Source organism: Olea europaea, chromosome 2 (genome assembly GCF_002742605.1).
Source record: "Olea europaea var. sylvestris chromosome 2, O_europaea_v1, whole genome shotgun sequence".
Taxonomy (NCBI): Eukaryota; Viridiplantae; Streptophyta; class Magnoliopsida; order Lamiales; family Oleaceae; genus Olea; species Olea europaea.
In genome coordinates, this window is record NC_036238.1 from 11,495,968 (window position 1) to 11,520,300 (window position 24,333).

Consider the following 24,333-nt stretch of genomic DNA (forward strand, 5'->3'; position numbering starts at 1 on the left):
CCCATCAGCTTTAAGTAGGCTTTATCTAGGTCTGCATCCATCTTATTAGTTTTGTCATCAGATATGTATTCCTCTTCATCTGCATCTGATTGTCCTTCTGATAGTTCATTGTTTTGTTTCTTGAAATGCCATTTTATATAGCTCCTTTTGTTGAATATTTGTTAATGGATTTTTTTCTGTTTTAACTCTTATGTTGAGATGTTCTTGACAAAAAAATAACTCCATTGTTCCGTAGTACTATAAGCCCGAAATCATTATTTTGAACTTCTATCATTGTCATCATTTCTGATATCCGTCTTTCTAACCAATCTGTCTAATTTTTATTTTGTTATTGATCTTTGAAAGAAGTCTGAATCTTTTGGCTCCTTCGTATATTAAAATATGATGATGAGCTGGAATTAGTATACAATTATTTACTAGAGGTTGTCTAGAAATGAATTGAATCATTAAATAGTGATATTTTAACTGACTAAGAATATATTCAAGTTTGGGTGGAAAAAATATATTTAAAACATATATAGTGTCTATCATGCCAAACTATAGGGCTGGATAAAAATGATCTTCTTCTTCCAAGATGGTATAGTCAAAAGAAATTATAGGATAATTATTGTCAGGTCTAAAATTGTAATTGGCATTCTATGAACAAAAAGGGACTTAATTGAACATGTTTAAAAATCAAGGCTTGATGTGCAATATTGTATGATTGAGTTGGGCTGGGGTTTGAACTTGTAAAATTAGTGGCCTGCAAGTCAAAGCCTTCATATATATATACACATATACACACACAACAGAAAACGGCGCAAAGTAAGGTTGCTGGAGGAAACTAAAAGTCAGGCCGCTGAAGTTAATTGCCGACAATCACATGCATGCAGAGACAAAGAATATTTGGTGGCTAAATTGAATAGTTTATATATTCACAAAACACAGCAGCTTTGGCAAATTTGGGTGGCTGAATTATATTATTATATATACTCACTTTGGGCAGAATTTGTATGAATATATGCACAGAAATAGAGGTAGAAAATTGCTGGAATTAAAGGTTGCTGGGAGTTGAATTTGGTATATATATATTCACTGAAAATTGAAGCAGATTTTGGGCTGGATTGAATAAAAACACGTGCTGTTGGGAGACGAAAATTGAGGTAGGTTTCTAAGAATATATAAAACCAATAGCAGCCATTTGGAGCTACTTTGAAAAGTCAAGAGTTGGGGCTACTTTAATTATATATACAAATAATTTGTTGGCTGCAAGGTTGGAAGAATTTGGGGACAAGAATTCTGGAATTAAAAAGGTAGTGGTGCTGAATTTATATATATACACGTTTGGGAAAAACATTAAGGTTTCTAAAGACAAAACACAAATGGTTCCTTAATCCTTTGAAGAACGGACTCTCTCATTAGGGATTGAGAAAGGTGGACGACAAGCGCAAGAACTGGACAAAAATAGGAGGTTCTTGGAATTCTACTTGGTGATACAATCAGCTAAAAACTAGGAGGCTATATTGGACAACAGATTGGGCTGCAGGAGATTAACAGTAACTACGGCAGTAGATAGTGAGACTGGAACAGCGAGTCTGACTAGGTACGGAGTTTGGCAGAACTTGTACTTGTTGGATTGGTATAGTGGAAACTACTGGCTTGGTTCCGGAGTTTTACTCACATTGGGGTTTCTCCGTCATCAAACAACTGTGTTCTTTATATTTCTGCAACTTACTTATTTCCGGTAATTCAACGTAGGATAGTAAAGCATGTGAATTGACTTGGACACATTAATAATTGTGACTTGTTGCATTTATTAATTAATTTGTAAAATTCCGCATAAACACCGATTCACCCTCCTCTAAGTGTTATTTGGGTCAAACTACGTTATTCAAGTGGTATCAGAGCTAAAACTCGAGTCCTGACCCATTGTTGTCTAGATGAGTCAATCACTGTCCGTGCGTCAGTATTTTGACGAAAGCAATTATGCCTATTGGAAGGTTATGATGCGTGCTTTTCTCAAGTCCTTAGATGAACGTGTTTGGGTGAGTGTACAAAATTGTTGAAAACCTCTTTCCATAACTGTATCAGGTGTTGTCAATCTAACTGATATTTCACTTTGGACTAAGGAAGAATTAGCTAATTGCAATCGGAATAGCAAAGGACTTCATGCCTTCTTTATGGCCGTGTCTCCAGAAGAATTTAGGAAAGTGTCAATTTGTGAAACTGCTAAAGAGGTATGGGACATTCTAGAGACTACGCATGAGGGAACTAAAATCGTAAAAAATTCATAATTGCAAATGCTAACCTCTAGTTTTGAAGAAATCAGGATGAAGGATGATGAATCGTTTGATGAGTTTTATGCGAAATTGAATGACATTGTAAACTCTAGTTTCAATCAAGGTGAGAAGATTCCCGAGTCAAAAATTGTGAGAAAGGTTCTTCGTCTTTGCCCGAGAGATTTAGACCTAAGGTTATAGTGATTGAAGAGAGTAAGGATCTGGACATGGTTAAGATAGAAGAACTCGTAGGATCCCTTCAAACCTATTAACTCACCATCTCACAACCTAAGAAAAACAAGTCCATAGCGCTGAACACAGTTGGAGAAGAGGAGTCTGAGTCGTCAGACATAGAAACCCTTAGAGATGAGGAAATAGCTTGCTTCGTAAAGAAGTTCCAAAAAGCTTTAAAGGGCAAGAGATGGTCCCAAGACAAAAATAGAGGAGTCCCTAGTAAATTCCAAAAAGAGAAGAGTGTCAAGTTGTTAGGAAGTCTAGTAAGAAACCAACTGCTAGGAAGTCTAGTAAGAAATCTCAAGTTGTTAGGTGCCATGAGTGTCAGGGATTTGGGCACTATAGAAATGAATGTCCTAGTTTTAAGAAAAATCTAGAAAAGGGAAAGAGAAAGGCATTAGCTGTGTTATTGACTGATGATGATTCAAACTCAAGTGATCAAAGAGATTCCTCCAGTAGTGAAGATGAAAAGATTTATATGGCTTTTGTGTCCACGGTTAAGAGTGAGTCAGATAAGGATGGTGAGAAGGTTGAGGAGGATGTAGAGAGTGAGAATTCTAGAAAAGTTATTGAGGATGAGACAGATATACATGAAGCTTATCAACTTCTGTTTAAGAAGAGTCTCAAGATCAAAAATGTAAATAAGGCCCTATTTAAGAAGGTAGACGAGCTTGAGAGAGAGAAAGAGAGACTCATTAATGATCTTCAAATCTCATCTAAAAACATTAGTGAGTTGAAGTGTGTCAATGAGAAGCTAGAGGACAAGGTTAACACACTAACTTGTGAGTTAGAGAAATCTAATATTCAATTGCAGTCTTTTATGAGTGGGACTAAGAAACTAGATGATCTGTTAGGAATGAACAAACCCACTGGGAATAGGCAAGGTCTAGGATTTGTGAAGAGTGATAGCAACATGACTAGTTCATCCAAGACCACATTCGTGTCTGCTTCCAACTATTCTAGTATTTCAATCAATCGTAAATCCAAAAGTAAGAGTGTCACTAAACTGAATGCCACTAGAGCCCGTAAGATTTCCACACCAAAATTTCAGCACCAACAATCACATGCATTTGAGCCTAGGTTCATACCCACTTGTCATCACTGTGGTGCTTTAGGACACACGAGACCGAGGTGTCATAACCTAGCAAAGAGGAATAGAAGTCAAGATATCCCTAGTCAAGTAAACTTCCTTTCAAATCAAGTTAGTCACTTAACTGAGATGGTGACAAAATTGACTAGGATCACCTCGACCTCTAGAACAGTTTGGGTTAAGAAATCTGATGTGGGTAGGTATAGTGAGAATTCAAATTGTTCTGTAGCTCATGTTGCTTATAAGGCTCAAAATACATGTATGTGGTATCTTGATAGTGCTTGTTCTAGACACATGTGCGGTAATAAGGCCTTATTATCTACCTTTAATGACCGCAACAGTGGTGTAGTTACCTTTGGAGATAGGGGTACGGCACCTATCCGTAGTAAAGGCACCATCAACATATCTGGACTTCCTACTATATCTAATGTGCTTTATGTAGAGGGTCTTAAGTCCAATCTGTTGAGCATTAGTCAAATTTGTGATGCTGACTATGAAGTGAGTTTTGTTCAAAAGAGATGTACTATTTATGACTCTTCAGGTGGTGTTGTCCTTGAAGGTGTTAGAACGTCTGATAACTGTTACGGAGTTCTCCCAAACTCTAACTATGTGTGCAGCAATGCTAAAATTGATATGTCCGAACTTCGGCATCAAAGACTCGGCCATATTAACTATAAAACCATGTCAAAATTAGTTAAAAAGAAAATTGTTGATGGTTTACCTAAAATTGAACAAAAAGAAAATGATGTGTGCAAGTCGTATCAACAAGGAAAACAACTTAGGATAAACCATAAACAAACATCTAAAATCTTGACAAACAGACCCTTAGAACTTCTCCATATGGATTTAATGGGACATTCTAGGATTGAGAGCCTAGGAGGTAAACGTTATATTCTTGTTGTGGTAGACGATTTCTCTAGATACACCTGGATTGAGCTACTAAGAGAAAAATTCGAGACTTGTGATCTGGTTAAATCCTGCTGTAAAAGACTCAGAATTGAACAAAATCTTTCCATTTCTAGGGTTCGAAGTGATCATGGAAAAGAGTTTGAAAACTCTAATCTTGAAAACTTCTGTTTGAAGGAGGGGATTCAGCATGAGTTCTCCTCATGAATCACTCCACAGCAAAATGGGTTTGTTGAGAAGAAAAATAGAGTGCTACAGGAAATGGCTAGAGCCATACTTCACGGCAAGGATCTAGCAATGCATTTCTGGGGTGAAGCTATTAACACTGCTTGCCACATAGTGAACAGAGTATACCTGAGACAGAAAATCGATACGACTCTTTATGAGATCTAGAAGGCCAAGAAGCTTACTGTTAAATACTTTCATGTGTTTGGCAGCAAGTGCTACATTCTGAGGGATAGAGAAAACTTAGGCAAGTTTGATTCCAAAAGCGATGAAGGGTTTTTTCTAGGGTACTCTAGGAACAGTAGAGCCTATCGAGTATACAACTTACGTACTCAGAATGTCATGGAGTCTATAAATGTTGTTGTTGATTATGCTTTCTCTAAGGAAGAGAGCATTGAGAATGGGGTAGATTTAGATGATCTAAGTGATGATCAAGGACCCACAACCGAAGATAAAGAACAATCAATTCCAAAATCTCCTCGATCTCCCAAAGGTATAGACATTTCTGTTAAGGATCCTTCACCTAGTGAACAAACTAAACTTCCTAGAGAACCATCATCCAGGGTCAAATATAACCATCCTAAGGTCAACATCATTGGGGATCTAGATGAAGGTATGAGGTTAAGAAAGAGAGTTCTGAATAACCTAACCTACAAGTTATGTATCTTAGATTGAGCCTAAGAAAGTTGAGGAAGCTCTTAAAGATGAATGTTGGGTGAATGCAATGCATGAGGAGCGTAATCAATTTGTTCGAAACAATGTTTGGTATCTAGTGTCTAGGCTTGATGATTGCAATGTGATAGGTACTAAGTGGATTTTCAAGAATAAGACCGATGACCAGGGTACCAGAACAAGAAATAAGGCTAGGCTAGTTGCTCAAGGGTACACTTAGGTTGAAGGGGTAGATTTTGATGAGACATTTGCCCTTGTTGCACGTCTTGAGTCCATTCACATCCTTCTTGCGATTGCTTGTACTTTAGGGTTTAAACTGTATCAAATGGATGTCAAGAGTGCCTTCTTAAATGGAATACTTTAAGAAGAGGCATATGTTGAATAACCCAAAGGATTCATCGATCCTAAGCTTCCCCATTATGTCTACAAATTGAATAAAGCCTTGTATGGTCTGAAACAAGCTCCTAGAGCTTGGTATGACAGACTCGCTGCATATCTCGTTGATCATGGTTTTTCACGAGGTGGTGCAGATAGAAATCTATTCATTAGACATATTGAAGAAACCATAACTATAGCACAGATCTATGTTGATGAGAGTGTTTGACTCTCCCATTGACTCTTTTACTCATGAATTTGCCGAATGTATGAAATGAGAATTTGAAATGAGCATGGTTGGAGAGCTAAGTTACTTCCTTGGCCTTCAAGTAAAGCAAACTAACTATGGGTTATTTATCTCTAAGTCAAAGTATGCCAAAGACCTAGTTAAGCGATTTGAACTGGATAGTAAAAAACACACAAGGACACCTATGAGCACGAGTGCTAAGTTAGGTCATGATCCTATAGGTAGAAGTGTTGATCAGACATTGTATAGGAGTATGATAGGTATCTTACTCTACTTTACAGCCAGTAGATCTGACATAGCTTTCAGTGTTGGCGTGTGTGCGAGATTTCAAGCAGATCCTAAGGTATCCCATTTTAGTGCAGTAAGACATATCATTAGGTATGTGAATGGGACTGTAAATCATGGGATCTTATATTCCAAAGAGTCAAATCTTGAACTCGCCGGCTATTCTGATGCCGATTGGGCTGGAAATGCCGATGATAGGAAGAGTACCTCGGGTGGATGCTTCTATGTTGATTCTAATCTTGTGTCATGGATGAGTAAGAAACAAAAATCAGTTTCTCTGTCTACTGCCGAGGCAGAATACATTGCAGCCGGTAGCTGCTGCACTCAATTGCTTTGGATGAAGCAAATGTTGAGTGATTATGGGATAAATCAAGGCACCATGATTGTATTTTGTGATAACACCAGAGCTATCAACATCTCCAAAAATCCTATTCAACATTCTAGGGCTAAACATATTGATATTCGTCATCACTTCATCTGTGAACTTGTTGAGTCCAATGTGGTATCCCTTGAACACATTACTACAAAAAATCAGTTTATAGATCTATTCACTAAACCTTTAGATGGTTTGATATTCGAGTCACTTAGGAAAACTGTTGGTGTTTGTCTACCTCCTTGACCAGTTTTATAGGAACATTCATGTTTAATTTACATCTGTGTCCATTTTTGCACTCATTTCATTTCATGTTCATTTTGTTTGCATTTATCTTCTTCATATGTTTGTCATCTCATCATATAAAAAAAATTTAATAAAAAATAAAAAAAATTGCGGTGACACAACTGTGTAGTGCATTCATGTTAAAATTAAAAAAATTATAAAAAATTAAAAAAGGGAGAAATTTCTACAGCTTGATATATAATTCTGAAACTTGTATGCTGTGACCGTGTATGAGCTAAAATGAAAAAGTTGTAGCATTATTTCCATTGCTTGTTTTGGTCATCATAGAGTACTTAGTATAGGTGTCTTCATGTACCATTTGCACTGCACACACTATAAATTTGTTAGTGGGACTCTACCGTATGTGTGAGATTTGGGATGGCAGTCACATGTTAATAGGGTGACTTGAAACATGAATTGACCATTATTTAGTAGACCTAAACCCAAAAATAATCCCCCATTACAATAAGCTCATATCTTAATGTTCTTCTTCGAGGCATATTTGACTCGAGCAATTAAGCCTACGGAGTCTCTTAAAACTTGGTGCCTATGGTCAACTGACTTGAGTTAACCAGCCTAAAGCTTGCTACAGGGGTCATCTTAGTCACCTAATGGAGAAGAACCTGCACTTAAGATGAACAATTAATGAGCTAGAAAAATGAGAAACATGTGCCAAAATGGAGAGCTGGAATACTATGAAAATCTGAAAAATATAAAAGCTCATAGTAAGAGGGAGATAAGTAAAAATGATAAGTATAGGTCCTACTGCACATTATATGACTTTCATTAGTAGGAGAATATACTTATCGACAGTGATTAGCATGTCCCTTCTCACAAAATTAAAGTTTGGAGTCTTGCTTGCATTTGATTAGTGACACTTTACACACATGAGTCACTTCTATTTTTATTACTCCATTTTGGACTGAACTAAGTATGTGGAGAGGTATACTACTTGTTAATTTTGCTTTTACATGCTATCAACTGCATTTTTTATAGTTATGTGTTATTGTTCGACTTGGTCTTAATGTGATTCCCTTCAGCATTTGTGACAAAAAGGGGGAAAAAATGTAAATACTGAGGGAGAGAAAAATTTTGTTGATTGAGCATACACATAGGAGGGCGACTGCATCTGCATGCACATGATGATTTTATTGATTGATATTTCTTGCATTGCATTGCTATATCTAGGGGAGAGACATAAATACATTTACCTACTGCATAAAAATATGAAAATTTGCAATAAGGGGGAGCATTGCATTCCATAGGATATCCATAGCTGTTTGAGTTTTGATGTTTAGTAATAACATTAATATCACGTCTCAAACTAGCATGTTGATTTGTGATTAAGTGCTTTAATTTCTATATTTCCTGTATCACATGCTTTTACACTGGGTATGTGAGTTTTTGGATTTCAGGAAACATGTACAACAAGGAATGCAAGACTCGGTGATTCGAATGCTGGGTAGTTTAGGTTGTTTTGATTGATTGTAATTCCTTGACTTAAATTGTATAGTTTTGTCACAGAATGCCAAATGGGGAGTTTGTTAGGTCTAAAATTGTAATTGGCATTCTATGAACAAAAAGGGACTTAATTGAACATGTTTAAAAGTCAAGGCTTAATGTGCAATATTGTATAATTGAGTTGGCCAAGGGTTTGAACATGTAAAATTAGTGGCCCACAAGTCAAAGCCTTCATATCTATATATATGCGGATGTATTGAAGGAGGGTTCGCCGGTTGCCAATATTAATATATATATACACAACAGAAAACGGTGCAAAGTAAGCCACTTAAGTTAATTGCCGACAGTCACATGCATGCAAAGACAAAGAATGTTTGGTGGCTAAATTGAATAGTTTATATATTCACAAAACACAGCAGCTTTGGCAAATTTGGGTGGCTGAATTATATTATTATATATACTCACTTTGGGCAGAATTTGTATGAATATATGCAAGGAAATAGAGGCAGAAAAGTGCTGGAATTAAAGGTTGCTGGGAGTTGAATTTGGTTTATATATTCACTAAAAATTGAAGTAGATTTTGGGCTGAATTGAATAAATACACATGCTGTTGGGAGACGGAAATTGAGGTCTAGGAATATATAAAACCAATAGCAGCCATTTGGAGCTACTTTGAAAAGTCAAGAGTTGGGGCTACTTTAATTATATATACATACAATTTGTTGGTAGCAAGGTTGGAAGAATTTGGGGACAAGAATTCTGGAATTAAAAAGATAGTAGTGCTGAATTTATATATACACGTTTGGGAAAAACATCAAGGTTTCTAAAAACAAAACACCAATGGTTCCTTAATCCTTTGAGGAACGAACGCTCTATTTGGGGATTGAGAGGGGTGGACGACAAGTGCAAAAATTGGACAAGAACAGGAGGTTCTTGGAATTCCACTTGGTGATACAATCAGCTAAAGACTATGAGACTGTATTGGACAGTAGATTGGGCTACAGGAGATAGATCGGGAAGCTAGCAGGAGATAAGCAGTGTCTAGGACAGTAGATAGTGAGACTGGAACAACGGATCTGACTGGGTACGGAGTTTGGCAAAACTTGTACTTGCTGGATTAGTATAGTGGAAACTACTGGCTTAGTCCCGAAGTTTTACCCACACTATAGTTTCTCCGTCATCAAACAACTGTGTTCTTTATATTTCTGCAATTTACTTGTTTTCGGTAATTCAATGTAAGATAGTAAAGCATGTGAATTGACTTAGACACATTAATAATTGTGACTTGTTTCATTTATTAATTAATTTGTAAAATTCCGCATAAACACCTATTCACCCCCCTCTAGGTGTTATTTGGGTCAAACTACGTTATTTCAATTATATCTAAGAAAAGCTGAATATTTAGTAAATGATTTGTATTTAGGGCCACATATTAAAGAAATATCGATTTTCGTTGTGATAATAGCTTAGAATTTGGGAAAATCAATGATTTCTTGCACGACTGACTCCTTTATAAAGCTTCGAACAATATTGACACAATCGTCAATTTTCTATTCTAATTTATATTAAGTCTTTTCTTGCCTTGCAACTGTAGAATCTGTTAATTCAATAAGTCTTTATATTTTATCAGAATAATTTCTACTTGTAAATGCAATGTCTTTGGAAGTGTGTTTTTCAACATCATCTCTCGAATTTAGTCATTGTAAGCTGTCCTATAACTGAAGAATTTGATTTTGATATTTACTAATAGTCCGTTCAGATAAAAAGACTTCATCTTCAATGATTTGTACATTTTCTTCTAATGAGTGCTTTTAAGATTTAAATTTCTAACAACCTTGGTCCTGGTTTCACAACTATCACAATGTTATATTGATGGGATGAAGACGATGCTTGAGAAGTAATGGTTTGCATAGTCATAATCTATCTAATATTTTCATATGTATAAAAGTGAAATTATATCATTTCTCTACAAAAATTTAAAGCTTCTTCTAATGTGTAAAATCATTTAAAAAGGAATATGAAAATCTTTCCACTTGTTGTAATACTTCTAGCCAATAATTATATATACCAGGCTTTCTACCCTTAATGACTGCAAAGAAACTAAAATTCCTCCAAACTTCTTAATTATGAATCTGTCCAAAATGATTAGCTAAATCAGTAATGCTATTTAATTTTTATTTAAAGTCACGTGCTATTTAGAGATTATCTAATAGACAACGCTCGTTTTCTGAAAATATTTCTAAATTATTTCCTCTGAATCGGATATTAGATCCTTGTGGGTGCCACTCGTAGTGTAACATTATCAAAGTTCATCATCCTTTGATTTATCTGCAACATGAAGATAATAGGTTAGAAAATTAATAACTAATCTATTTAAATTATATGTCGGAATATTATTTTTCTCGTCTACGTATTCTATATTGATTTTATAACCATTCAATATTTCATATAATTTTAACCATATTTTTATACCTTTTTGTCAAAATTTGTTTGTCTAATAAATTTTACTGTAGCTTTACAATCTATCCTAACTGTAAATTCGGTATTTAGGAATAATTTATAAGTTTATATACTATGTATGATGACCATTATTTCATAATCTAAACTAATTAAGTATTTTCTTTTTATCTTATATTTTTCAAAAGCATGTCTACAATTCTTTCTATCTTTATTATCACTATATTTATCTGGTTTGAAATATAAAATTCCTCCCCATCTTTATTCACATCTATCCGTTTCTATTATTTTATATTCACTATCTAGAAGTAATTCTAATGGTGCTAAATTTTAACCTTTTCTTTTATCTTTTTAACTAGTTCTATATCGAATCGATTAAAGTATTTTTGTCATTTACTAGACAACTTACATACAATGGTACTATTTTTTTTTTCCTAAATCTTTAATATAATGACTAGCATTATTCAAAATTCCTAAAATGACTTGTAATTTTTTAGTTTTTTCTATTTTATCTGAAAATTGTAGAATTGTTTGTACTATAAGTGGCCATAGCTGGATTTTCCTTCTTCGAAAATTATTCCTAAAAATTCAACTTTTTGTTTATTTAATTTCATTTCTTTTACTTATAATTAATTCGTTTTGTATGAATTTATTTAAAACTATTTCTAAATGCTTCATATATTCCTTATGATTTTTATTATGTACCAAAATATCATCTATATACACACAAATAATTGGAAAAGAATTAAAAATACTATCAATCTTCCTTTGAAAAATAGAGGATGTATTTTTTAATCCAAAAGGCATGACTGAACATTCAAAATGTCTTAGTGGTGTAGTAAAAGCTATCCAAGAATTAGAATTTTTTGCCATTTTTATTTGCCAAAATTCAGATCTACTATCGAATTTTGAAAGTAATTTACTACTTTGTATTTTATTTATTAACATGTTTTTATATGGTATCTTATATCCATCTTCTATAATATTATCATTTAGTCTTTTGTAATTTATAACTGTTCTTGTTTTTCCTCTTTCAATTTCACAATGATTTCTAATTATAAAAACTGTCGATTTGTGTTGACTACTAGATAGTCTGATTACTTTAACAACTCTTTCACCTGTATTTTAGTCTTCTATGTCTTGATTTGTATGTTTAATTTATCACAATGCTTTATAGGGTCTTGTCTTATTATCTGTATTTTTTTTATAGCTAATTCTAAAATTCTATCTATACTATCTACCTTAGATGATGTTTTATTAAATATTATTAATTCTTTAATTCTTAGTATGAAATCGATTTTTAAGGTTTGCAGAGATAAAATGATTAAAACTTTCCAAGCTTTCTAAATTATTTAGATTTTCGTCTTCTGAGCCTTGCCCAAAAAATAAAGTAAAAGAAAATTTAAAACAAGAGAAAGTATGAGTAGAACTTACTCTGATTTGAAGTCTTTGAATGTACAGTGATTGCTAGAGGATTACAAGTAATATATGGCGTGCTTTGTGTTTTCTTTCAGTGTGTGTTCTATTGCAAGTGTTTTTGGTATTTATAGACACTAGTACATAACGTCTATTCTTTAAATGCTGTACAACTTTAATTGTGTATGATTTACAACTAAAGAAAAAGTAACCAATATTGTACGACTTCAATGGATTAAATGGTGTAAGGGTTATTTTTGAAAAATTTCGTCTTCAAACTCCATCTTTTTTATTTTTCTTGCTGATAATTGTCCTTTGAATACTATTTATCTACTTTTCCTTTACGTCTTTTCTTCTTTTTCAGTTATTGCACTTTTCTATCCATTAGCTCTATGTAGGCTTCTTCTAGATCTGCATCCATCTTATTAGTTTTGTCATCAGATATGTATTCTTCTTCCTCTGTATCTGATTATCCTTTTGATAATTCATCATTTGTTTATTAAAAAGCCATTTATATAGCTCTTTTCGTTAAATATTTGGTACTAGAACTTTTTTTTGTTTTAACTCTTATATTGAGATGCTCTTGACAGAAAATAACTCTATTGTTCTATAGTGCTACAAGTCTGGAATCATTATTTTCAACTTTAATCATTGTCATCGTTTTTGAGATTTGTCTTTCTAATCAATTTGTATAATCTTTATTTTGGTATTGGCCTTTGAATAAGGTCTTAATCTTTTGTCTCCTTCGTATATTAAAATATGATGATAAGTTGGAATTATTGTACCATTATTTACAAGAGGTTGTCTGGAAATGAATTGAATCATTAAAGAGTGATATTTTAACTGACTAAGAATCTATTTAAGTTTGGGAGGAAAAAATCTAAAAGATCTGTTTAAAATGGGGTACTTTTCAAAAGCACCAAGTCAAACAACCACTTTGTCACACTGACCAAAAATTTTTTGCCATTCACCAAAAAAGCCCTTTGAAGAGTAAATGTCATTTTTGCCCTTATTATGTTTTCTAATTACAAAAACATATCATTTGTTCAAAAAACAATAACACCCTCTTTCAAAAAGTTAATAAACCCCAACATTCCCACTTAAATTTCAAAATGAAATCACTTTCCTTATCAAATTCTCCAATACAGTTAAAAAGAAATTTTCTCTTTCATCTGCTTGAATATTGAAATCTCACAAAATTATCAAAAGATCAACAAAAAGTATTACTCACAGCCGGTACTTGAAATTGGTAAGTTTAAATACGTATTTTTAATTTAATTTTAGTTAAATTAGTACATTGTTTGAATCTTTAAATCTTATTTCAGCTTATAATTTTAGAAAAATAAATTATTACAATCTTAAACTAATGCATAGTTTTTTCTTTAGCAAAAACGAGGAAAAAAATTTATCCGTTCAGTAAAAATCAAAAAAATGAAAAAATCAGACAAATAGACCGGGCCATTTTTGACTTTTTTGTGTGTGTCTTGCCTAATAAATTTTTTTGTCCTTTTATTCTCGTAATTACAACTTTTTTAATAAATGATATTTTATAATGCAGATATAGGATCAGCTGATGTCCCGAGTGAAAGACATAGTTGTAATGCAATTGTGATAACATCATGTACATCATATGCAGAAATGTACAATGAGATACATAACTCGCTGAAAGTCAATCCCTTTGAGTACAACATGGAATTGAGATTTCTAATGGGCGAGCATACATCCATTTCAATTCCACCTATAATGGTTACTTTTGAAGCTAAAATGAAAGTTTTAATTGAAATGAAATAGAAACGTGCGATTCCTATTTGCGTAACTTTGATGAAGAAGAATGTCCCCGAAAGTGAACATGAAGATTTCGATGGAGGGAATCATAATGTGAATAAGTTTTGGAACACAGTGCAAATAGTTCGTGATGATGTTGTGGCTATTCCAGAGATAGTTGCTCCTCACCATAATCTCACTGTTACATACAGAATTTGCTCAGTAGCTCAACACAACGAAAAAGATAATGATATTAAAAATGAGAATTTGATTGCTTTATCCCATTCGAGATATGAGTCGAGTGGGAGCTTACAGGTTGGACCGAGTGCATGGTCCTCTAATTGTTCGCGTATAGTCCCCGATAATGAAGATTTGTATGTCGAGCAACTGTTTGACACGAAGAAAGATTTGCAAAAAGCTGTTCACCGGATTGCTTTGAAACACAATTCTGAATTTAAAGTGAATAAATTAAACAAGTCAACTTACACAACTGTCTACGTTGACGACAGTTACCTTTGACGTTTGCGAGCGACGAAAATGGACATGAATGAGTTCTTTGTAGTTCTTAAGTATGCACGGGAACATACTTGCGAAATAGGTATTCGTCGAAATGATCATAGGCTAGTCCGTTCATGGTTCATTGGTTGAAAAGTAATACACAAGTTTCAAGACCCACGAACGATCTATAGACCTTCGAATATCATTAATAACGTTCATCGAGAGTACGAAGTGGTTATGAACTATCAGAAGACTTGGAAGGCCAAAGAATGCACGTTGGAGGATTTGATGGGTTCGACCGATGAGAGTTATGCTAAATTGGCCAGGTATTTCTTGTTTAGATGTTTATTTAATATTTATTTTAATTGTTAATTATTCATTTCAATTGTTTAATTAATTATTTAATCAATTATTTACTTAATGTCTAACTAATTATTTAATTTAATAATTAATTTCAATTGTTTATTTAATTATTTATGATTGTTTATTTAATGTCTAATTAATTATTTAATTCAATTGTTAATTTTTCAGTTTATTTAATATTGTTTATTTAATTATTTAAATTATGATTATTGTTTATTTAAATTGGTCTTGTTTTGCTATAATGTGGGAAGAATTAATATTGGATTGACATTTTTTATTGAGAAAAATGATAAGAATCGTTTTAAATATTTCTTTATGGCCCTTGGACAATGCGTTCGAGGATTTCGAAATGCAATGCGACCCCTAATCCTGGTCGACGGTACAACCCTTAAGGTGAGATACGGGGACAAGTTGATTATTGCAATATGTCAAAATGCTAACATACAAATTTATCCTCTTGCATTCGGCATAGTCGACGGAGAAAATGATTTGACGATGCATTGGTTTTTCACGAACATGAGGAAAGTAATTGGGGATATTGAGAACCTTGCATTCGTAGCTGATCGAGGGCAGTCAATAATTAACGGTATCACCGTAGTCTTCCCCGAGGTACATCATGGTTATTGTATATACCATATACATGGAAACTTGAAGACCAAGTATCGAGGTAAGGACATCGTTACGTTGTTTAAAAGAGCTGCAGAAGTTTACAGCTTTCAAGAGTTTGAAAAGTTTATAGTCAAAATAGAAAGTAAATCCTATAATGCATGGAAGTATCTAACAGAGATGACAATCTAACATTGGGCACGATCATATTTTTCAGGACGTCGATACAACATGATGACGTCGAACAATGTGGAGTCGCTCAATGCCTTATTCAAGAAGGATCGAGAGTTGCCAATTCTCGCAATGCTTGAGAATATTCATGACAAGCTATAACAGTAGTTTCATGATTGTCGTGAGGAATCATAGAGTTGCACAAGTGTGGTAACCCCGGCTCAGGAAGATAAACTCTTCAAAACTCTAGAGGTGACGAGAAAGATATATGTAGAACCACTGGATTAGTTTCGCTTCTCCATGAGATATGCACATAATTTCGGATATATCGTTGACTTGAATGATAACACGTGCACGTGTAGACAGTTTCAATTAGAGAGTTTTTCGTGTACACATGCAGTGGCAGTGACTATGTATAGAAGAATTTCACCACATACCTTATGCAGCGCTTATAACACAACTAGTTCTTGGAGAGCAGCATATGTCAAAACCATATTTCCTGTATCGAATAAAGTCGAGTGGGAAGTTCCCAATCACATTCTCTCACTGAATAACTTATTGCCACCAGTAGTCGACCCATGTACTCTTAGACGTACATGTTCATCTAGAATAATATCGATCGGAGAATTTTTTCGACCTCGTAAGTGTGACAGGTGCGGTGGAACAGGACATACCTGAAGATTTTGTGCAAGTGAGATCGCTCTGCATGACAACATAACAGATGTATAATTGAAGTTTATGTAATATTATTTATAACATTGATGTTGATTATTTATGCATATTCTTAATGTTAATTATTAGATTTAATTTTTTATTTCAATATTTCATTAATTAGTTTCGTAGTATTTGAAGTTTTTTTTAAAACACAACGCGTTCTCCACAATATACACAAATATTATAAATACGTCATGAAACATTTAAATAAACACATAAATTGTAAAATAAATAATTAAATATTAAAAAATAATGTACATTTTAAAATTATTTTGTAATTATAAATGAATGAATTAAATATACAATGTTTAAATATTATAATATATACAATTATTTTAAAAAACATGGCTCCAATATCTACGAATCATCATTAAATTCAAATAAATACATGCTAATTTATTTCTTCAATTTTATATCAACGCATGGTTGATTGCATCAACCTTCTGTGCTACACTTAAAAATTTTATGTACTTGATGACGAACAAGCTGCAATCACCCATACAATTATACAACGTTATATTAGCACATCACTGTCTAATTAGAACGTAAGTTGTAAATTAAAAAAATAAAATAACAAACACTTACAATATTTGTTGTCTCGCCGTCGTCGTGTCCCACACGGTGGCCAGTCTGTCCTGCACAGGAATGTTTGCTCGTCTAGCCAGCATGGGGACGATCACAGACACCAACTCCAGATTTTCCTCAAGCAAACCTTATGTCAGGCATGAATGATCGAGGTCGTACATATACATAGTCGAGTCGGCGAATACAATCTCCACTGCAATGTAGTGATGATTCACAAATCGGGAGGTACAGATGCGTACAACCCTCCCATTGCTTTCTTTCGACACTCGGCCACATCCCTATGACCTACTCCATCATGTATGTAGGCACCGTGTACTCACTACCTATAGCTTGGAGCGTCTGGTATTCAATGTCAACGGCACGTATGAATTCGGTGTTTGATTTGGATGTCTTTCAGCTCAATCTAGTAGTAAATCCACGACAAAGTCAATGTACTGCATCAAGAAACACCAATTAAAAAAAGAGTTATTTAATTTTATAAATTTAAAATTCAAAAATATGTATACGTAATAAATAACAATATTACCACTTCACTTACATTGTCGACAAGCCAATCCCCGAAGTCGTAATGTCGTGAAACCACTTGTAAGTATTCGAGATTATCTTATGAGCAATCTTACGGCTGGCTATGAAAAAATAAGAAAAGAAATTGTTAAAAGCAGCATAGATATGTCAGCGTCTGTGTAATGTTCTAATCCTTGACAAATAATACAATACTTACCCGGGTTTAATTGCTCTCCACTCCGTCTTGAACACTTTCCACTTGACGTGGTCCACCTCCCTAAATAAATAGGGGTGTGTGCCATTGATGAACCTCCTCCTCTTTGCTTCCGCAGCAAATGGAGAAATAATGTACTGTGATGGCACCCTCGACCTCTTGCCGACTACTGGCTCCGGCACACACCTTCCCGATCTCCGGTACCCCCTTACCTACCATCGAGACCACCTCCTTCATCCCCTCCAACACAAAAACTACGTCCGATGAGTCTGACGTCCGAGATGGTACCCTTTCCTTGGGTATCCCCTCCTCCTCCGGCACCCTCACCACCTCCACCTTTAGTACCCTCCCGATCTCCGTCTCGAATACTCCGTTATCCTTCGACACCCTTATGACCTCCTCCTCCGGTACCTTATCTGCCTCAGGCACTCCATCCACCTCCATCTCCATTGAGCCACCGAGAAATGAAGCTAATGAATCATCCGATGCCCACGACGAGTCAACATACCCCATTTGACCCTCTCGACCCTGATAACCACAGGCCCCTCTGTCCTGATAGCTGTTAGTCCCTCCGTCATCCCCTCCATTCCGATAGTCGTCTGTCCCTCTGCCACCCTTTTCATCCCGATACTCGCCAGTCCTACCCTCATACCCGCCAGTCTCACCCTCATTCCCGCCAATCCCATGCAGGTCTGCTATGTTACCCTGTATCGCTACGACCTTAACATGAAGGTCTCCTAAACTAACTTGTACCATTCCGACATCACATCGTAAGTCAGCTATTTCGCCTCATAAGTCAGCTACATCGACTCTAATCTCTATCATAAGTGAAAACATATCATCGATGGAAGCACTCTGACTACGTGCAGCAGATCCATGTGGGAAGTATCCGAACGCAAGAGACGGTGATCTCATATAGGGAGATGGCACCCTCGGTGGAGGTGATAATTGACACCGCTTCTAAAAAATAAGTATTACAAATGATTGTTTTTGATATTTACTTATAGTCTGTTGAGATGAAGAACCTTTATCTTCAAGGATTTGACACCTTCTTCTAATGAGTGCTTTTTAAGATTTAATTTTCTAACCTTGGTCATGGTTTCACAACTATTACAAAGTTATGCTGATGAGGATGAAGATGATGGTTGAGAAGTAGTGGTTTGCATAGTCATATTCTGTCTAACTTTTTCAGATATATAAAAGTTATATCTTATCATTTCTCTACAAAAATTTAAAACTTCTTCTAATGTGTAAAATCCTTTGAAAAGGGGGCATGAAAATCTTTCCACTTATTGCAATACTTCCAGGCAATAATTATATATACCAAACTTTCTATCCTCAATAACTGCAAAGCAACTAAAATTTCTGCTTTCTACTTGATTATGAATCTGTCCAAAATGATTAGCTAAAATATTAATGTTGTCTAATTTTTGTTTAAGGTCACGTGTCATCCAGAGATTATTCAGCACACAATGCTCCCTTTTGAAATCTTTCTAAATTATTTCCTCTGAATTGGATATTAAATCCTTGTGGGGCCACTCATAGTGTAACATTCTCAAAGTTCATCATCTTGTGATCCATTTACACCATGAAGATAATGGGTTAACTTTCTACTTAAATATATGTCAAAATATTATATTTCCCGTCTATGTATTCTATCTTGATTTTATAACTATTCAATATTTCATACAATTTTAACCATCTTTTATGCCTTATTTTCTCAAAATCTATCTTTTTAATAAGTTTTACTATAGATTCAGAATGCGTCCTAATTGTAAATTCAGTATTTAAGAATAATTTAAAGCTTTTGATACTATGTATGATGACCATTATTTCATAATCTAAACTAGTTAAGTATTTTCTCTTTATCTTATATTTTTCCCTAACATATCTACAAATCTTTTATTTCTTTTTATCCCTATATTTATTTGGTTTGAAATATAAAATTCCTCCTCATCCTAGTTCACATCCATCTGTTTCTATTATTTTGTCTTTACCATCTGGAGGTAATTCTAATGATAGTAAAAGTTTTAACATTCTCTTTTATCTTTTTAACTTGTTCTATATCAAATTGATTAAAGTATTTTTATCCTTTATTAGACAACTTATTATACAATGGTCCTACTTTCTTTCCCAAATCTTTAATAAAACGTTTAGCATTATTCAAAATTCCTAAAAGGACTTGTAATTTTTTAGTTTTTTCTATTTTATCTAGAAATTGTAGAGATGTCTGTACTATGTGTGGTTGCAGCTGGATTTTTCCTAAAAATTCAATTTTTTGTTTATTTATTTCCATTTCCTTTTTTACTTATAATTAAACCATTTTCTATGAATTTATTTAAAACTATTTCTAAATGCTTCATATATTACTTATATTTTTACTGTGTACCAAAATATCGTCTATAAATACATAAGTAAATGGAAAATAATTAAAAATGCCATCAATCTTCTTTTGAAAAATAGAGGATACATTTTTTAATCCAAAGGGCATGACTGACCATTCAAGATGTCCTAGTGGTGTAATAAAAGCTATCCAAGAAACAGATTTTTTTGCCATTTTTATTTGCCAAAATCTAGATCTACAGTTGAATTTTGCTATTTTGTATTTTATTTATTAACATGTCAAAAGCAACTTTTGGGTATCAAAAACTTCTTTTGACTTTTCAAAAGCCATGCCAAATGGGGCCTAATTATTTATCTACTCTCAGTCACTGTTAAAATACAATTTGGCCCGTGATTGGTAGTGATTAAAATCTTTTAAGGTAAGTGAATGTCAACAATTAATTTTAACTATATATTTAATGGGTTACATAATTTTTTAAACACATATTTCATCATCTTTTATCAAAATTTATTAAAAATCTAATTTTATTCCATACTGAATAGGAGCTTAGTAATAATTTGAATTTGAATTTGAATTTGAAAAACCAAACAAGAGGTCACCAAATTTTGATTCATCATCGTGTGTTCTCCAAATTCGAATGGATCTAGCACCAAACTACAGCTCCTCCTAAAATTATTTTATTAGACTGAGTTCATGTTCAGGAGAATCCCAGGTACTGTGGGTGAAAGGTATGGTACAACAATAGAGCGAACCAAAGTTTTTAAAGAAATAAAATATAATCGTCTGATTTAATAATTATTTTCAGTATCTCTATTTTATCCTACATGTCAAAACTTCATTATAATTGGCATCTGTGGAGCAAATGGACCTTCGATGAACATTGAATTGGCTCATCTGAAGACCAGCAAAGGATAGGGTCACAGCTAGCTAGAGATCGTGGGCTCCGTTTTCACTTTTAATTAATTCTTTTATGAAAAATGTTGGAACTCACGAGATTAAATTCAGGGATTGACTCCAGGGTCTGAGGTGGCGTGACCTCGGCCCCTGATATGAATTCGACAGGCCCCGTGTGACGCAAGATCGAGGGCCGAGGTGTTGCCACTCCAGCCTGGAGCCAAACCCGAGATTTAATCCCGAGCTCTGAAGCTTCTCTTTTCTTTTATTTTCAAGGTAGAACTAAGAGTCTTTTACTTACGAGACACTGGGTTTTCTGGTTTATTAGATTTTTGGATTGATCTTAAGGTGGCATGTATCCGAAAGATCTTTTTTTATCTATGTGACGTCGATGCCTAGTGATTAGACCCTCAAACTTAAGATTGGTCTTGTGAAAGTTCTAACAACAGTTCAATTATATTGCTAAGTGTCTATTGTTTTCTTAAAATAAAAATAAAATCACATTTAACATTCATAGGAAATAACTTCTAGATGTAGATGGAAATGTATTATGCCCTATATCTAATCGAAGTTAAGATGTAAACACTTTAATTTGATTGATGCATTTTATTTATGACACTTAGCCTTTGTTTGAGCCCTATTTTGGAAGAAAAATATATTTTTGATTAGTGTACAGATGGAAAATATGTTGTCAAAAAGAATGAAAAGTTTTGAATTTACGTGTAATATTATTTTATTGAAGAATGTGTGATTGAAGTGATATCAAAACCCTGTTTAAAATTATAATTTATTTTTTCCAAAGAATAGGGCACAAACAAGGGCATATATTATTTTAATTGAATTATTATTATGATGAATTAAAATAATAGAACCAGTTTCAATAACTTGCTAATCACAAGCAATTGTGATTGAGATTAACAAGTTACATATGACTAAATCTTATATTATCTGTGGTCGTAAATAATAACGAAATATAAGTATCATTATTGCGATGATATTTATCACTTATGAAGTGAGTAACTTATTTCACAAACTATATAGGATATTTATGTAAATGCGTGGATGTTGTGTTAAAGGAACAAAATATTGGAGACCTGCTACAGAGATTCTACTTAGATAACTATCTTAGTGTCGATGGTTACTTACTAATGCTCGGTGATCAATCAAGTCGAGATTGAGACATCTCCATATCCTATAATCGATCTGATTATATTGATGAAAGAATTATAGTTCCATATCAATTGAAGAAGTTTGTTTTTATCATACCTTGTGACACTTCACACTAGATATATTGTCATAACACATTAAGGGACGACGCGTGTGAATTAATTAATCCAAATGAATTGATAATAAATTAAAATGAGAGTTTAACGGACCTTATTTTGATTAGATAAAAATAACAATTCACATCTTTTGATATCGTGATCGAGAATCTAATAAATCACACACAAAAAGCGAGACTTAGAAGAATGAAATTAACAACTAATCAATTGATAAGTGTGAGACATTTGTGGAATTAATTAATTTTGCTGTTTATTTATGGGTCAAGAGTATTTCATTAGATTAATTAACTTATGTGCTTACTTGTGTTTAATGGATATGTAAAGTCCAATTAAACATCTATAGATAAATAATTAGAATTTGAGATTTTAACTACTACAACAATACTTGATTCTTTTGTAATCTTGCTAGCACAAGAAAAGAAAAGAAACAATAATCTCTCATTCTTATTCTCCCTCCTGGATTATCATTGAAGGTTGAATGATTGAACAACCGTGATATGAAAAGATCGTGATAGATCAAGATTCAAAACGAAGAGGAGAAATCATGGTTAATTGCGTTCAAATTCTCAAAGAAGTTCGAAAAATTTGCCAAAGTAATGTTTTTATCGCAATTTTTATCTTAATACAAATACGATCCTTGTAAGGAAACAAAAATAAACTTTAAATTTGTTATGCATATATAAGTAGATTCCCAACTTGAATTCTTCACGATGTCTTTTTATATGTCGCAGCAAGAGTCCTTATCATATTGCACGGGAGACAAATTTTTTAAACACCTTTTATTTTACTAATATGGCACTTTTTTTTTTAGCAATCCACTTAAGTCTCTGTTTGGTAACCATTAAAGTATTTTTTTGGGGAAAATAAGTTTTTGAATAGTAATTTTTTGTAGAATGTGCGATTGAAAAATAGAAAAAAAATTGGATTTACATGCAAAATATTATTTTGTGAATGTATAGTTGAAAATAAGCTTAAGAAAAATAGAGCTTCGAAAACATAGATGACAAATAGGGGCTAAGTATTGGAGATGATCTTGTTGATTTACCTCTCAAACTGTAAAATTCTACTCACAGTTGTTTTGATAAAATATTATAAAACGTTAATTTTTTTTAATCATTTCTAAATGTTCTGTGAAATCAACAAGATCATTGATCTTGTGTTTTCAATTCTTCAAAAGAGTTATGCTATATTACCGTATTGATTTTAACAGAATTTTGTGAGACTAACACTTAGAAGCTTTCAATGGTAATTGGACCAAAAATATTTTCTAGCCATCCATTCACAATTTGCCAAATCATTCTAACAGTCTGATTATGGTAAAATGGCATAACTCTCTTGGAAATTGTGACTCCTCAATTGGTAATTCTCCAAGGAATTATATTCTCTTAATCGAAATTTATTTGTTTGTTTATGTTAAATATTTTCTATGATGATAGATAAGAAATAGCAAATATCTTCTTCAAACATTTATATAATTATTATATTATCTTTTAGGCTGCATGGAAAATGTTGTTGAAATGGTAATATTCAAATTATGCTTTACACCATTCTTGGTAGTGGAATCTATTAGAAATAAAGTTATATACAATTGAGAAAACTTTTCAACACGATCTTATGCATTAACTTCTTGTAAATTAGTTTTAGCATGTTTATTCTACACAAATATAAGGATTTCTCTTACTTTCCTTCCATTTGTATAATAGTAGGATTGTCAAATGCGTCATTTTAAATATCGTCAATACGTAGAAAATTCATGTTGCTCAACTATTTTTAGCTCCAAGTGTAAATCTTTACATGGTATCAAAGCATGATTTAGATGAAGAAAAAAAATTGGATCTTTTCTCAACATAGCAACCTCACCATATAACCGTTGTCGCTACTCACACTACCTTTTCCTCTATAGGTGTCACCATGCTTGACCTCTCCACCATCATCTCCATTGACTCTTTCATTTTAGCAACACAACCACCTTGTTTAACCTAATCCTACATTCTTCTACATTCTCCTCCCTCATTTTCAAAAATATTTCTTCTCAAACTCCTCTGGAAACTAAGAGATAAAATTTTCTGTCTTTTTCCGAAATATGTCTCTATTATTTATTTATTTACT